General features: G+C 36.2%; 1 pseudogene; it reads left to right on the top strand.

Annotated features, from left to right (window-relative positions):
• Positions 1-1,568: 1,568 nt before the first annotated feature.
• On the top strand, positions 1,569-1,686 carry LOC129904710 (5S ribosomal RNA; annotated as a pseudogene).
• The last annotated feature ends 14,924 nt before the right edge of the window (positions 1,687-16,610 follow it).

Genomic DNA, 16,610 nt, shown 5'->3' with positions numbered 1-16,610 from the left:
AGTACCCTATTAAATGTTATACTTGGTTTCCTGCATCCCTGGTTCAGTTGTTATCTCAGTTATGTTGTGCTTATATACTCAGTACATATATCGTACTAACCCCCTTTCTTCAGGGGGCTGCGTTTCATGCCTACAGGTACAGATGTTCATTTCGGAGATCCGCCAGCTTAGGATTTCTGCTCAGCTATGTTGGAAGTGCTTCACTGTTTCAGAGCCTAGCTTTTGAGTACTGCTCCTGTGATGTATATATTTGTTTATGCAGGGGTACGGCGGGGGCCCTGTCCCGCCATATGTTGTCGTTCCTATTCTTAGAGGTCTGTAGACATATGTGTGTGGGTTTTTTTAGGAGTTTATTTTGGTTATGCCTATGCGATATATTGTAAAAGCTATTATGTTGTGGCAGTCTTCTCGGCTGGCTTTCCCCTTTTATGATATGATGCAAATGAAAGAGGCCATACGTGTATGAATATTTTATCACCCACTGGGTTCATGTGTTTGGTTCCTATATCTAGGAGGCTATATGAACATGAAAAAGTTTTAACCCATTGAGGTTTTTGTGAGCAGTATCATGTTATACATAGTCCAATTTGACTATAGTCGATAGTTACGTAAACGAGGGTCCAGGTCGGACCCTAGTTGCGGCCCATGGGGTTGGGTCATGATAGAAGTGGTATCAGAGCAGTTTGTCCTTGGAGTGTCTACAGACCGTGTCTAGTAGAGTCTTTTTTATCGGTGTGTTGTGCACCACATCTATAAACAGAAGGCTACAGGACATTTAGGATGTTACCTTTCTTTCATATCTAGGATCGTGCGATAGAACCGAGTCATAGGGAATGAAATTCGTCATACTAACTTGTGATTTCAGTAGAAGGAAAACATCGAAAGTAGAAAGTGACTGACGATATTAGAAGTCCAAAAGCACGCAGGTAAGCAAAGGCACGAATGATAGGTGCCAGGTAAGGTATTGAATTATGGTTGACATGTAAAGTTGAAAATTGAAAGGAAAAGTAGATGGAAAGTCTAAACAGTTGCAGTTCGAGTTGGACATACGAGGTAAGTCCATCAGTTTATACTATTGTTGATATTGGGCGCCCTGTGAGGCTGCGATATGATGTGATATGATATGTATATATGTATCTTTATACGTATTGCCCCTGTGAGGCATTATTGGCATTTTCTGCGTGCAGGTGTTGAGATAGTAAGAAATATAGAGGAAACTCTGCTCAAATCTTCCTTGAAATAAAAGGAAAATAATTTAGGAAAGATTGGTAGTTCTGGATAGAACGATATATTAAAGATAAGATTAACTAAGAAGGGTGAGTAACCCACAGTAAGAATCATGAAAAAGGTTAAGAAGTGTTATACTATGGGGTAGAATTCGAACAAGATATGATGTGAATATAATGAGGATAGTTATGAAAATAAGTAAAGCCTTGTGAGGAAGTGGCTAAAGATAGGATGTGGTCCGTATAATAAGAATATAAGGGTAACTTGGGCAGTGCAGCTTGGCGTACTGGATCAGCTGTTGGGTCATCATCTTCTTCAGTAGCTATGCACCCCATGGGGAAGGATGCAATCATACCAGCACTAACGCACCGGATCCCATCAGAACTCCAAAGTTAAGCGTGCTTGGGCGAGAGTGGTACTAGGATGGGTAATCTCCTGGGAAGCCCTATACAGCTGTGACATGAGATGATATGGATGTATGTATACGTTGGCCTTACATGGCATTGTGGTATAAAGAAGTATTGTGGATATGTGATTCCACTGTGAAAGATGACAAGACCCGTTGGGATAGGGGATGTAGCTTTGCAAAAGAATTGATGCAACCTACGAATGGAGGTATGCCAAGAGTAAAACCAGGTGATTACTTGATAAAAGAAGTCGGTAGTAGCCATGTAACTGCCATACTCGAATACATTAAGGGAAGGTATAAGATAGTTTGAAGCAAAACCTTTAAGGTACAATCAGTACTAAGGACAAAAGATATAGTGGAGCCTTAACATTAGATGAAGGAAGCAAGGAATAATACAGGTTTACGTGCAGACTAGTATGGCGATGCTAAGGCATCTTGAGCTACTTTAAGCTCATATACATGTTCGTGTAAAGGGTGCAATATGATGTGTGGTAAGAGAACTGGAAAAAAAGAAATGAAAAAGAAATATCACCTGTTCCCTATGCCTACAGGTAATCCAAACCTTTGGAACTCTGATATTGATTGCTCGATGAAAGTATATGTTATCGAAACGGGATAGAGGACCTCTCCATATAATCGGTATAAGGTCCGGAGGAAGGTTTTGGTTTACATTCGAGGATGAATGTTCTAAAGGGGGGAAGGAGGTTATACCCCGTACCTTTACGCTTTGGAACGTCTTCTTAAGCTTCTTGAAAGATGTCCCATGACCTATATTATCTATAACATGATTAAATAACTCTAAGGAAGGGAGGACGTGACGCCCCTTAAGAGTGAAGGTTGGAAATAGGTCTATAAGGATTTGAAATGAATTGGAGGCCAAAATAACAAGTCGTAGGACTCGACTTACTTACATAAGCTACCAACTTGGACGACTTACATAACTAAGCAATTGGAGTACATGTTGAGCTTACGTAGCAAGGATTACATGGGCTCCTAAAGTAAGACGAGATTATGAACCCACGGGAGAGGCGGAAGGAGGCGTAGCACCTACTCGGAAGCAAGCAGGTGATGCACCTACTTTGACTAAGTAGGTGATGCACCTACTTAGACCAAGTAGGTGACACAACTACTTGAGGTGGGTCCCACACCGCCACATGGTAGCCTTGGAGGCTAGGTATGGATTCGTGGCCCAATAAGGGCTTAACACGTGTCACCCTTAGAGGATGACATGTGGCACTTCCTAAGGAACCATATATATGTATTCTAATGAATCTTAAGTCATTATTTATCCAAAATCATCCCAAAACATAGAGAGAAAAACGTGGAGAAGAAGAAGGGAAGGAGGCAGCCATGATTTAGAAGAATTAAAGGTGAGTTCTTCACTTTTCCTCCATCAATTAATTATCTACGGTGTTCCTCAATTATGTGAAGGTGTATATATATATATATATATTAAGATGCCTAAGGAACCATATTTTCAGTTCTTCACTTGGAAAACTAAGAGAAACCTAAAGAGAAAACGCTAGGGAACAGACCCATTTTTGGAGGGGACAGTTGTTAGTAATATTGGTATAACTTCTTGTGTATAGCTTAGTTTCAGGTTATTAAATATGTTTTGGAAATCTATTTCATAGGACTATAACTTTTATTTAGACTTTCAAATCCAGTTTTGCTTTTAGCTTCGCGAAAAAGGGTGATGAAGTGTAGAGTAGGTACTGCCCAGGTTTTGGTTTTGGAAATCTTACACGTATTGCTGTTGGTATTTTGGGCATATCTTCTTGTACAAAATTGCCGTAGGGTTAATTATAAATTGTATGAAACCCTAAGACACATGTCTATAACTTTCATTGAGGATACAAATCTTTTTTCCTTCAATTACCCCTTCGAAACTAAGCGACAATACAAGACAGTAGGCTGTCCAGAATTCACGTTTTGATAGGTTTGGCGAGTTTTGGCCAATTTTAGCAAAGGTAAGGTTTTTACTTTCAATTTGAAGTTTATGGTATTGTTATATGGTGTATTACACCCCTTGTATGCTTCTGGAAGTTTAAGAATATCGTAGAAATGCTCGACGTTCGAAGTAAACTAAATTGGAATTGCTATAGTTAAATTGTCGTCGAAGGATAGTGTTGTTCGTGTGAGGTGCTGCTGCAGGGGTGTGATGTATTTTTGCAGGGCCTAAATATGTTCTAATGTGGGTTGGGGTTCTGCTGGTTGAATCCATATGACCCCTCATTGCGTATAATGAAAGGCATTACAAAATAAAGGGTAGACGCCCTATTGTGCTACCGTATTTTTGAATAAGTCGTTTGGAGTTTATGTTGTATATTGTTGGTGTGAATAGCTGTAGGTTGTTGTTTTTGGTTGGCTGTAGCACAATAGGGTTATGTAATGTGAATTGTGTATGTAATGTGAGAATAATTCCATTCATAGAACCCCGAGTATGGTTCATCAATCTTATTCACTTCTAGATATTAGAACTCCTGCGATAGTTGAGTTATGGACTTGTAAGTCTTCTATATGCTTAAAAGTAGTGTATGTAAAGCTATTCCTCCTTCTTTTGGAATGTATTACATATAAGTTATGAATGGTTTATACATATGAAACATGGGAATAACTCCATTCGTGAAGTTCCGAGTATAATTTATAATTCTTATCCACTTCGTGATGGTAGAACTCCTGTAATAGTTGAGTTATTGTCGTTTAAGGCTTCTATATGATAAAAGGTAATATATGTAGAGCCTATCGCTTCTTTCTTATGGGACGTCTTGATGTAAATGAAATAAGATATGATTTGAGTGTAGAGGTAGTTCCCGTTGTAAGTTACGAGTATAACTCGTGACTCGAGTTCACTCCTAAATGTTAAGGGCCTTAAAGTAGTTAAACTACGACCCTCGAACCTTCTATAGACTGAATAGTGATTGGATGTGTAAGCTCCTAAACCTGAGGGTTCTTGGGCATACTTTACGATAATGGTTGAGGTATATTTGATATGTTACAGAGTTTTGCATGCACGTATATGCATTATGATATATATATGGATCCGGCCGGACGTACCTCGGCACATTTTGTTATGTAAGGATCGAGTTGTACGTTCCACGACAGATTATGCATTATACGGATCGGGCCATCGTACCTCGGCATTATTATGCATTATACAGATCGGGTCGTCGTACCTCGGCATTATTATGCATTATACGGATTGGGCTGTCGTACCTCGGCATTATTATCCATTATACGGATTGGGCCATCGTACCTCAGCATTATTATGCATTATACGAATCGGGCCATCGTACCTCAGCATTGTTATACAATATACAGATCGGGCCATCGTTCCTCGGCATTATTATATGATACATGGATCGGGCCGTCGTTCCTCGGCATGTACTTTCTATATACAGAGATCGGGTTGTACATCCCACGGCGTTAATGGCATATATATACCTAGCATGATAGATGATGTGTTTGTAACACCGAGTCCCTGAGTGGGCCAGATACGGTATGTGATAGTGGTATACATGACTTTATTTTGTGAGGTGCAAGCACTGTACCCTATTAAATGTTATACTTGGTTTCCTGCATCCCTGGTTCAGTTGTTATCTCAGTTATGTTGTGCTTATATACTCAGTACATATATCGTACTGACCCCCCTTTCTTCGGAGGGCTGCGTTTCATGCCCGCAGGTACACATGTTCATTTCTGAGATCCACCAGCTTAGGATTTCCGCTCAACTATGTTGGAAGTGCTTCACTGTTTCAGAGCCTAGCTTTTGAGTACTGATCTTGTGATGCATATATTTGTTTATGCAGGGGTACGGCGGAGGCCCTGTCCCGTCATATATTGTCGTTCCTATTCTTAGAGGTCTGTAGACATATGTGTGTGGGTTTTTTTTAGGAGTTTATTTTGGTTATGCCTATGCGATATGTTGTAAAGGCTATTATGTTGTGGCAGCCTTCTCGGCTGGCTTTCCCCTTTCATGACATGATGCAAATGAAAGAGGTCACACGTGTATGAATATTTTATCACCCACTTGCTTCATGTGTTTGGTGCCTATATCTAGGAGACTATATGAACATGAAAAAGTTTTAACCCATTGAGGTTTTTGTGAGCAGTATCACATTATACATAGTCCAATTTGACTGTAGTCGACAGTTACGTAAATGGGGGTCCAGGTCGGACCCCAGTCACGGCCCACAGGATTGGGTCGTGACACATTAGTATCATCTCGACCATTTTTTAATCCTTTCAATACCAAATATAACGATTGTTGGACTCAACCCATTAACCTTGACAATTAACCCCTAACGTTATTTTTTTCTCCATTAATGATGTTGAAGGTACCTGGAAATATTATGATTTAAAACAAAAAATAGTAATTACATGAGAAAAAACTGTACTAAAATGCAATAATTGTTGTATTTTATTCAACAACTACTTCATCAGTTGAACCAACATATGCAACAATTGCTATAGATTATTCAGAAACTACTGCATATATTTCATCAGTCGTTGAATATGATGCAGCAAATGCTGAAATAAATGCAACCACTACTGAAACCTAGTTAACAATTGCATATGCTTTAGCAATTGCTGCAATTGATGAAGCAATTGCTGCAATTGATGAAGCAATTGCTGAAAAAATATTTAAGCTATTGTTGCATATTTTTCAGCAACTACTTGATCTATTTCAGCACCTGCTGCAATGTTACTGAATTAGCAGCAGCAGTTGCTGAAATGATAAAAATAGCTGAATTTGTAGAAATAACTCAAATGAACAATACACACAAAAATTATATTAATTCACTTACAAAATGATTAAAAATCACCTCTCAAGTGATTCTCAAGCTCCACGAATAAGATTTAGTTCAAAAATTAAAAAAAAATATTATTTTTTTCCTTTCAATTTTTTCAAAACACAACCCAACTCCCATTCCAAAAGCAACATCAACACCAATATGAGAAACACATGTGAAAGAAGAGGAGAAAGAAGAAGAAATTGTTGCTGCTAAAACCATTTTGCCACCCTTAATTCATTCTCCCGAGCCTCCATGTCTGATTTCCCTTTTCCTAGTTCTAGTCTTCTACACTCTTCATATTTTCTTTTTTGATATTTGTGTTTTTATTTTGTATGGTGGATTTTTAAATTTTTTTTTGTTAATTATTTTTAATAAAAGGGGGCAGCTTCCCACCCAAAATTTAAACCAAAAACAATTAAATAGATAAAAGCAATTCACTTTCTAATAATTATTGCTTCTAAAACATATATTCCATAACTGAATCGAAATACTCCCCGCTTCTAGTATTTATCATATTTTTTTATTATAAGTTATTTGGAGGTGTATACATGATTAAATATAATTATAATTATATTTAAACATTTAATAACTTCAATATAATTATTATACTCATAATATTATTAGTATAATTTATTAATATATATTATTACACTCACAATATCACTATATAATTAACAACAACAACAACAATAACCCAGTGAAATCCCACACTATGAAGTCTGGGGAGGGTAAAGTGTATGCAGACCTAACTCTTACCAAGGTAGGACGGCTGTTTCCAAAAAACCTCGGCTCAATAAAAGCATAAAAGCATAAAAGAGGTTAGATAAGACATATATGAGAAAGCAAATAACGAGGACAACAGGGATAAAATAGAGTAATTATCAAAGTACAGAAAGTAATAGATAATAACAAAAATCAGAGCAAAAGAAATAATAGTATGCTAATGCGCCTATTAATAAGGAACAATAACGAGACTATATACTAGCCTTCTATTCTAATGTGGGTCCTCCACACCCTCCTATCTAGGGTCATGTCCTCGGTAAGCTGTAGATGCATCATGTCCTGTCTAATTACATATCCCCAATATTTCTTCGGCCTACCCCTACCTCTCTTGAAGCCATCCATGGCCACCCACATCTTTGCACTGGGGTATCTGTGTCTCTCCTCTTCACATGCCCAAACCATCTCAGTTGCATTTTCCGCATCTTGTTTTCCACCGAGGCCACTCCTACCTTGTCCCAAATAGCCTCATTTCTAATCATGTCGCTCTTGGTATGCCCACACATCCATCTCAATATTCTCATCTCGGTAACTTTCATCTTTTAAATGTGAGAGACCTTAACCGGCCAACACTCCGCTCCATATAACATAGCCGGTCTAACCACCACTTTGTAGAACTTGTCCTTAAGTTATGGTGGCACTTTTTTGTCACATAGCACACCGAAAGCGAGCCTCCATTTCATCCACCCTGCCCCAATACGGTGTGTGACATCATCGTCAATCTCCCCGCTGCTTTGCATGATAGACCCAAGGTACTTGAAACTACTTTTCTTTTGGATGACCTGTTCACCAAGCCTAACTTCTGTGCCAACTTCCTGAGGTGTCTCAGTGAATTTTCACTCTAAGTATTTTGTCTTGGTTCTACTCAGCTTAAACCCTTTAGACTCCAATGTATGTCTCCAATCCTCCAGCTTGGCGTTAACTCCACTACGAGTCTCATTGATCAGGACTATGTCATCCGCAAAAAGCATACACCATGGAACCTCACCTTGAATTTGTCGCGTCAATCCATCCATCACCAAGGCAAATAAAAATGGACTGAGAGCTGATCATTGATGCAACCTCATCCCGACAGGGAAGTGCTCTAGGTCCCCTTCTACTGTCCTTACCCTAGTTTTGGCACCCTCATACATGTCCTTGATCACCCTAATATACGCCACAGGTACACCTTTAGCCTTCAGACATCTCCATAGTATCTCTCGTGGGACTTTATCGTAAGCCATTTTTAGGTCGATGAATACCATATGCAAGTCCCTCTTCCTCTCCCTATACTGCTCCACCAGTCTCCTCATAAGATGGATGGCTTCTGTAGTTGATCGTCCCAGCATAAATCCGAACTGGTTCTCTAAAATAGACATGCCTCCCGTGACCTTCATCTCCACCACTCTTTCCCACACTTTCATAGTATGGCTTAGAAGTTTGATACCTCTATAGTTGTTGCAGCTCTGGATATCCCTCTTGTTTTTGTATAGAGGGATCATTACGCTCGACCTCCACTTTTTGGGCATCATTGTCATCTCAAAGATGACATTAAATAACCTAGTCAGCCACTATAAATCTACCGAGCTCGCGCTCTTCCAAAATTTCCCAGGAATCTCGTCAGGTTCGATCGCTCTTCCCCAACGCAACCTACGAACAACATCCTTAACCTCTTCGACCGTAATACTCCTGCAACACCCAAAATTGTGACGCCTCCCTGTATGTTCCAAATCACCCAACACAATCTCTTTGTCCCCTTTCTCATTCAAGAGTTTATGAAAGTATGACTGTCATCTCTGTTTAATAAGGGTCTCCTCTACCAATACTTTTCCATGCTCATCCTTAATGCACTTCACTTGAACCACATCGCGTTCCCTTCTCTCCCGCGCCCTGGCTAGCCTTAACAATTTTCTATCCCCGCCTTTCTCTTCTGATTCAGCATAAAGGCGTTCAAAAGCTGTCGTTTTTGCCGTTGAAACCACCGACTTCGCCTCCTTTCTCGCTATCACTATATAATTATTATACTCATAATATTATCAGTATTACTTTACTACTATATTAAAAATCCAAGTATGAAACAACTAAGGGAAAAAACGTCATTTTATTCAATAAAAAAAAATTCTTACACAGTTTTACCAGCGCTGACTCTATCACTTTTCTTATATTCTAGAATAATCAGGTCACTTCTGTTCCTACAAAATAAATAGAGAGACATCACTCATTCATATCTACAGAATAGGATTGCTCACTTTCTCTTCGTCCTCTCATCCGAATTTGCAGTTATTGATAAATTTGTATCTTAATTGTTGCCTTGATTTTCTTCGTGTTCTCATCAAACTTACCAATTTCATACTTAAACTCAAGATTGTTCTCTCTTCAATGTTCTTCAACATTGAATTCCTTCATTTTGTTTACTTTTTCAGCCTTTTTTAAGGACTACGTATTCAATTTTCTCAGTTGAGCAATCTAAAATATTAGGTATGCATCTCTTTCAATTATGCCGAAATTTTGTTTCACTTCTCCTTAGACTATTTAATTTTATGACTGAACTTCATGGATGATGTCGTCATTATACGGTATGACCTTTTCTCCAATTTTCTGTCTGATGAAGACTTTTGTCTTCCTCACATAACTGCAATCTTGTTTATACATTTATAGATTTGTCCTTCATAATAATCACAAACTATTTGCGCTTCCCTCTATTAGCTTCCCCTTCTACTGTAGCAGTGAGTTTGCCCTTGTTTTTCCACTTTTTTTCTTTTTTTGTTTTTCTTATAATTTTTTTTGTTGACTCTTTTTTAAAAAAAAATTATATGAATCGAGTAATGTGAAATACAATTGTTTTGTGACAACTTAAAATGTAGGAAACTTTCGATTTGAAAAAATAAACTATCGCTCTGAGTTCAACATTTTTCTAATTTTATATTTGTTCTTGAAATCTATGTGACTCCATCTATGTTAAAAAAAATTGTTTGGATAACTCAAATATTTAGGAAATTCGGTTCTTGAAGAATGAAATTAGTTATATGTATTTTGCGTTTTAATTATGAAATTTTATTTGAGTTGATTTATGTAAAGGAAGAGTATTCTGAAAGTTCGGGTAGTAAGAAAATTCATTTTTTTAAGAGTGTAGTGTTTTTGACTTCTGCTTTTAATTGTCATGTGCAACATCATAAGTAGTTATGTTTGGCCGTGTTAATTATATTAGTGTGATTATATTTAATAGATTTAAGGAGTTGCTTTTAATTTAGTGTTGAAAGTTGTTAAAGTCTACCTTTACGGAAAGGAGGTTGTTGTTTTTGATTTGACATCAAAGAAAAATTATGAAATATATAATTTTTTAATATTTTTTTAATACTCATAGTACTCGGACTAGCGTGTACATTAATTTCATGGAATACTTGTCACCACCTATCAGTACACAAGTATCAGCAACTTCATAATCAATGAATTTATGAAAGACTTCTTCTTATATACAAACATTGAATGATTATTGTCTTGAATAACATATGTGTATTAACCTGCAGTTTATTTATAATTTCTAAGTCTCCTATTAGGCATTAATATAATAGTTAGCGTAAATTAATAATAGCTTATACTAGCTCATTTGAACTTAGTTTTTGATTAATATTGATATTTTTTTTCTCTTTGAGAGACTTGAGTCTTTTGTTTATTCTTGTTTGAGAGGTGGGTTGCAAGATGAATTAAATTCCTTTGAGGTCTATTTATAGTTAGGTGCTTGTATGGATTTATTAATTTAAAGTTTTGATTATCTAAAAACCTAAATTGTCTATCGATTCCATTCTTGTGTCTATCTATTTATCCTTTATTATCTTATTTTTAATTTAGAATTTCTACTTCAATTTTCGTTTTACATCAATGACCACAAGGTTAAGATCATTGTGTTCTTGTGAAAATTGTCAACTGAATCATTTTTTCATTAGCAGTTCGACTATCTGAAGCCTATTAATGTGATCATGTTCAATTTATTTTTGTGATATGAAGATGGAATATATGAAGTACAGATTCAAGCACGATCTCTATATATATTTCTTCTAATAAACAAATGAAATTTGGATAAATCTTGCATGTCTAATTGCTTCATTTATATACGTACTTTACAACCTCATAGACTTTTGACTCCTCAAGTCCAATAGCATCAGCATGAAATCAATCTGCAAATTCATATTGCATTAATTATTTCTCTAAACCTAAAAAGTAATGAAACATATATTCAAAATTAACAGGGTAGAAAAAATCCTCCGAGAGTCAAAACAAACTTACATAAGAGGGTTTCACAAATCACAACTGATGCATATCGATAGATTCTAGCATCAGGCTTTTATATTTGCTAATTTTTCTTTTCCATTTATAACAAGTAACAAAAATTATAGTCCTTAAGTCTGCACAGTTTCTTACAGAACATGATTGTAGATTATTGTCTATTTGATTTTCCCACCATCAGTTCATGTAAAGAGAATATCTGTGAATTGCTTTTATGAACAGTTTCAGTATGTCGATTTATTCTTAAAGAGTGTAATCGCTTTTTGCATCTTCATAACTATAGAAGGTATGAATTTTCTAATGGCTATTCTAGAATTACTTGTTCCTTTAGCTCTTCTCTTAACTGCTTCTACTTATTTATGTTTTTTTTAGTGCCAAATTTTTCTATCCTGTCCTGATTTATTTTAGACTTTCTCTGAAAGGCCTTTACATGTTGTAATCTGAGAGGTTTGTAATGAGTTATTCTTCTAGAGATTCTTCCTTATGTATTCTTCTTCTTTCTTTGCTTAGTTCTGTGGTGGATAAATTTCATCGACGACTTTTCAGTTTTCATGCCACAAAGTAGTGGGGAAATATCTATCTTTTTTGTTTTTTAAAAAAATAAAAATAAATAATCATGTGAGTGTTTCGCTCTTGTTACAAAGTAAAATTTGGGGATTTAGTCTTTCTTGATTTTTGTTGAGTTGTTCTCCGTGCTTCATGTATTTTTTATGATTCATTTTCGTATTGATGATTTGGCATTTCTTGATTGTCTATGCATACTGCTTATTCTTTTGTTACGACAAAAAAAGAATTCAACCAAAAGGATCCTTCTGATTTGTTATTAATTACGGTATAACATTTTGATTTTTTCTCTAATACCTTGAATTGATTGTCCCACTTTTGCTTGACATGAAAGTTTATTATATTAGCCATTTAGTATTTGATGAGGAAAAGTGGAACTATGATTTATCTTGGTGTAATAATTTAACATAATAAATTGGCTTTGCCAAATTCAAAAATATTTGGATCACATGTTCCCTTATTTGATTGCTTTAATTTGTTCCAAATGCACTTGAGTTTAAAGTTTTTCTATTTAATAAGCGTGAGCCATTTGGATGATGAAAGGTATAATAGTACCGTAAATAAAATGAAAACTGAGGGTAACTGATGGTTCATTCTTAAACTAACTTTTAGCTTTCCACACGAATTCATTATGGTAAATGCCGTGTCGTCTTCTTCACATTTTAGGTGTCTTTACTCATCAGTGGTATTCTACCATGTTTACAATTGTCTTACATCTTACAACACGCCTTAAGTCGACTCAAGTAGAAATAATTGGATTGCTTCCATATGTTATCTGACGTTAGCCCTTGATATGGGTGTGAGGCAGTTCGTCGGCAGTTATTCCTTTAGTAAGAAGTATTATTGCTTGAAAGTGCAGAGACCACACAGTAGGAGAGTCTGAGTGACAACACTCCTCCCTGTGTAGGAAGACAAAGCAAATGAACCTACTCTACAGCTTTCACTGCGTCTATCTCATGATTAAATCCTCGAAAACTTTTATTTATGTTTGCTGATTTCCTTTTATCTTTTACTAACAGTAAATGCTTCTAAACTTATTAGTTCTTTCCGTTCGCACCACTTTAATTATGTTATTGTAACACCCTCTAAAAACGTTGTATATGATGTTCCAATTCTCAATGAAAATAATATTGCTTCTGTATTTTTGGCATAACTTTTAATAGGATGGTCCACATTAGGTGATTCAAATTTCTAAATAACCCAACATCATTACCTACAATTTTTGTGAAGACCATATTTTTAAGTTTCGAAGGTTAAGTAGGTCAAATAAACTAATTTTTGCAAGACATGGTGTTGTGACCAAATGGAGTGCTTGTAAAAGAAAAATCATATCTCCCTGTAGGGTGCTCCAAATCGGTTGATTTTTGGACATGAAAGTAGACTTCTATAGAAACAATTCATATGAAGAAATTAAATTCTAGGACCTGCAATGCCTGTAAAAGAAAGAAGTACAGATCCTGGACACAATCTTCCTAGAGATGGATATTTCAGACAGTTTTCAATCATACAATGTGTACTCTTAGTTTGACTTTTAGCGGTAGTCAGCTGACCTTGGTGATTAAGTTCCGCTTTAGTTGGTGTGAAATGAGCGGATTCTGGGATAGTCTCCTGCTGCTAAAGCTGCTAAATAAGAGACGATATAAGCCTAATGGTCAAAGGTCTTCCCACCCTTTTTGGGGTAGAGTGAAGTTCGTTTCTAAGGGAAATTGATTGAATGCACGATCATGAGCCATTCCCACCGACAAGTGAGTTTCCGCCGATCCAGATGTGCCAAAGATTGAGGACTATGAGGGTACGGTGAGTAAGTTTTCGCCTCTGTTGTTGAAAAGTCGAGTGACGTGCCAGCGCTACTAATTGAGTGTCAGCACTCACCTGTATGTTAGGTAGCCTCCTCACTAAACACAAGTAAGAGCTAGCTTGCATTGGAAGATATATTTTTCAAACACAGCTTCAAAAAAGGATATTTCGTTATAAGAAGGTTCATCTCACCAACTATGGAAAGATCTAGATCCATTTGACATCACTCATGACATCAATAGTCCTCCATTTGACATCACCCATTACATCATAATCTTTCATTAAATTTTTAGATTTTTCTTTATAATTATTTAAATTATTGTTAGGTCCCTCCTTCACACCTATAAATACCCACCTTATTTCATCATTTTGTTCATCAAGTTTTCTCAAGCAACTCTTCTCTCTATACACTTTTTTACTCATTCTCAAAATATAGTTTTAGTTCTTAGTAGTGTAAAAATATTATTCTAGTGATTCATATACTCCGGGTAGTACATAAAATACTCCGTCGAGGAAAAAAGGCTAGGATTCAAGAGTGTTCATTAAGTCCTACGATTCTAAGTAATGCTTCGAATTTCAGGTATGTAAGTCTTCAATGAAAGTATTCCTTCCACTCGCATGCTTAAAGTATTTTGATTATATAATAAATTATGTTTATTTTCTTTAAGTTTTACTCTAAGTTATGTGGGTATTTATCCATGAGTTCTTCCACCCATGTAATCCAAAAATCTTCCAACTAAATCTCTTAATTTCAAATAAGATTTTCTTATGGATAATTCTTATTTCTACTTAATAGAATAAATCATGGTTAAACTAATGATTAATGGTCTATTTTGATGCAAAATGATTTCATATGTATGAATTGACGGTTTTCAAATATTTTTCCCTATTTATCTCTTTAAAGGTTTTTGAAATTCATGGTGGAGTTGTTTAAAGCATGATTTTTATTAATGAATTTCAAATTAGTTATGCATAATTTCATTTACATACATGTTTGAAAGTTGAACTAATTTAAACCCACCTAGTTTTATTATATTTTCAACGAAGTTTGATTTGAAAGTTCTGACTCCAAATAAATGTTTATGAAAGCAATGTCTATGATCAAAAGAGAGTCTTATGAAATAAAAGAATGATGAATGCTATGAATGATGGATTCTTTATTCTATAAAGACAATTTTTGCATATTTGAATCACTAAAGCTTTTAATGAGTTATTCTACTGAATATGATGTTTTGAGTTCTCAAGCTACATGCTATGAATATTTTGAAGTATTAATCTATTTCGTGGGATTGACTTAGTACCGAACGGGGCATTGAGGTAGGATTTGGTAAGGGAATCCTAGTAGAAACCTCTTGTCTCATTAACTATGTGCCAACATAGGAGCCCTTGTAGGCTTAGGCTAATGGATCCATGAAAGCCCTTAAAGTTAAAGAAATGAATGAAGTTGACGTAGTTCTACCAAACAAGTAGTCTCTCCGGCCAACGTAAGAAGTTATGTTGGATTTTATGTAATAGCTCGCATGGTCTTAAATATCGGTTATGGTCATCTTCCCACAAAATAAATGTTTTCAAGGATATCTATATGATTGATTATGCATGCATTGCATTGTGTTTCATATTGCATAAATGTTTTAATGTTTGCTCAATGTTCATGCATGCCTACATATTTAGTACATTCAAAGTACTAAAACATACTCTTTTGCCTACATGATATCACCATGTAGGGACCGGTGCTCCTCTTTATTTTCCTCCACATGGCTAGTTGAGATTTCATTTGAAGACTACTTTTAGTGAGTTCCCATGTTTCGAGAACAATATTTCTTTGTCTTTCTAGTTTATGATACGTTGAGACCTCTAGACACTTACTGTGGCAATTCATTCTATTTTGATTGAGGGTGAGCTAGGGACTTTTCTTTACCCCGATAAATCTAAAAGTTAGAGGTATTGTTGGACATATGTATGTTGAAGATTTACTATTATGGTTTTTGCTTTTTTTTCTATCATTGCCTATGAAAGGCTAAATGAATGCTAAGAGACTTGTTTGAGGTACTTTCGAGTTCCTCATTTACCGTGTCACGTCTAGGACCTAGGCTTGGGTCGTGACAAACTTGGTATCAGATCCTGAGGTTTTGAATGGTCCTCGGAGTCTAACATACCGCGTCAAATAGGATCTTATTCATGGTTGTGAAGCATGTCATAACTATGAATAGAAGACTATGAGACATTTAGGAAAGTTTTCACTTCTTTCAAATTCATGTCGTGCCTTAGAGTGTCATAAGTTTTCCTTTAACTAATGACCCATTTTGTGTTCTCTAGACAATGACTCATGGAAGAGCACCTCCAAGAGCAAGAATTGACGATGAGGACCAAGCTCCTCCGATTCCTAATACGCCACAACATGAGAAAAAGATAACCCATGCCGAGTTTCGAAATACCAATACGTTGTTGGATCAAGTCTTAGCCAACCAAGGACATCAAAATGTTCCTCCTCTCCAAATGTAAAATCCAGCTTCTAGGATTCAGGGTTTCCAAAGAATGAATCCGCCCGAGTTCGATGGTTCTAAACTAGATGAGGACCCTATGGAGTTCATTGATGAGGTGTACTGGATTGTATCTATCATGGGTGTTCCACCGAATAACAAGGATGAGCTAGTGGTCTATCAACTCAAAGGTATGGATCGAGTGTGGTACGAACAATGGGTTGTTGAAAGGGATGAAGAAATGGGGCCGATAGGATGGGAAGAGTTCAAAGGTGCCTTACTAGACCGCTTCTT

This window comes from Solanum dulcamara, chromosome 1 (assembly GCF_947179165.1).
Source record: "Solanum dulcamara chromosome 1, daSolDulc1.2, whole genome shotgun sequence".
In the NCBI taxonomy this organism is placed as follows: Eukaryota; Viridiplantae; Streptophyta; class Magnoliopsida; order Solanales; family Solanaceae; genus Solanum; species Solanum dulcamara.
This window is presented reverse-complemented; position numbering and strand designations above follow the sequence as displayed.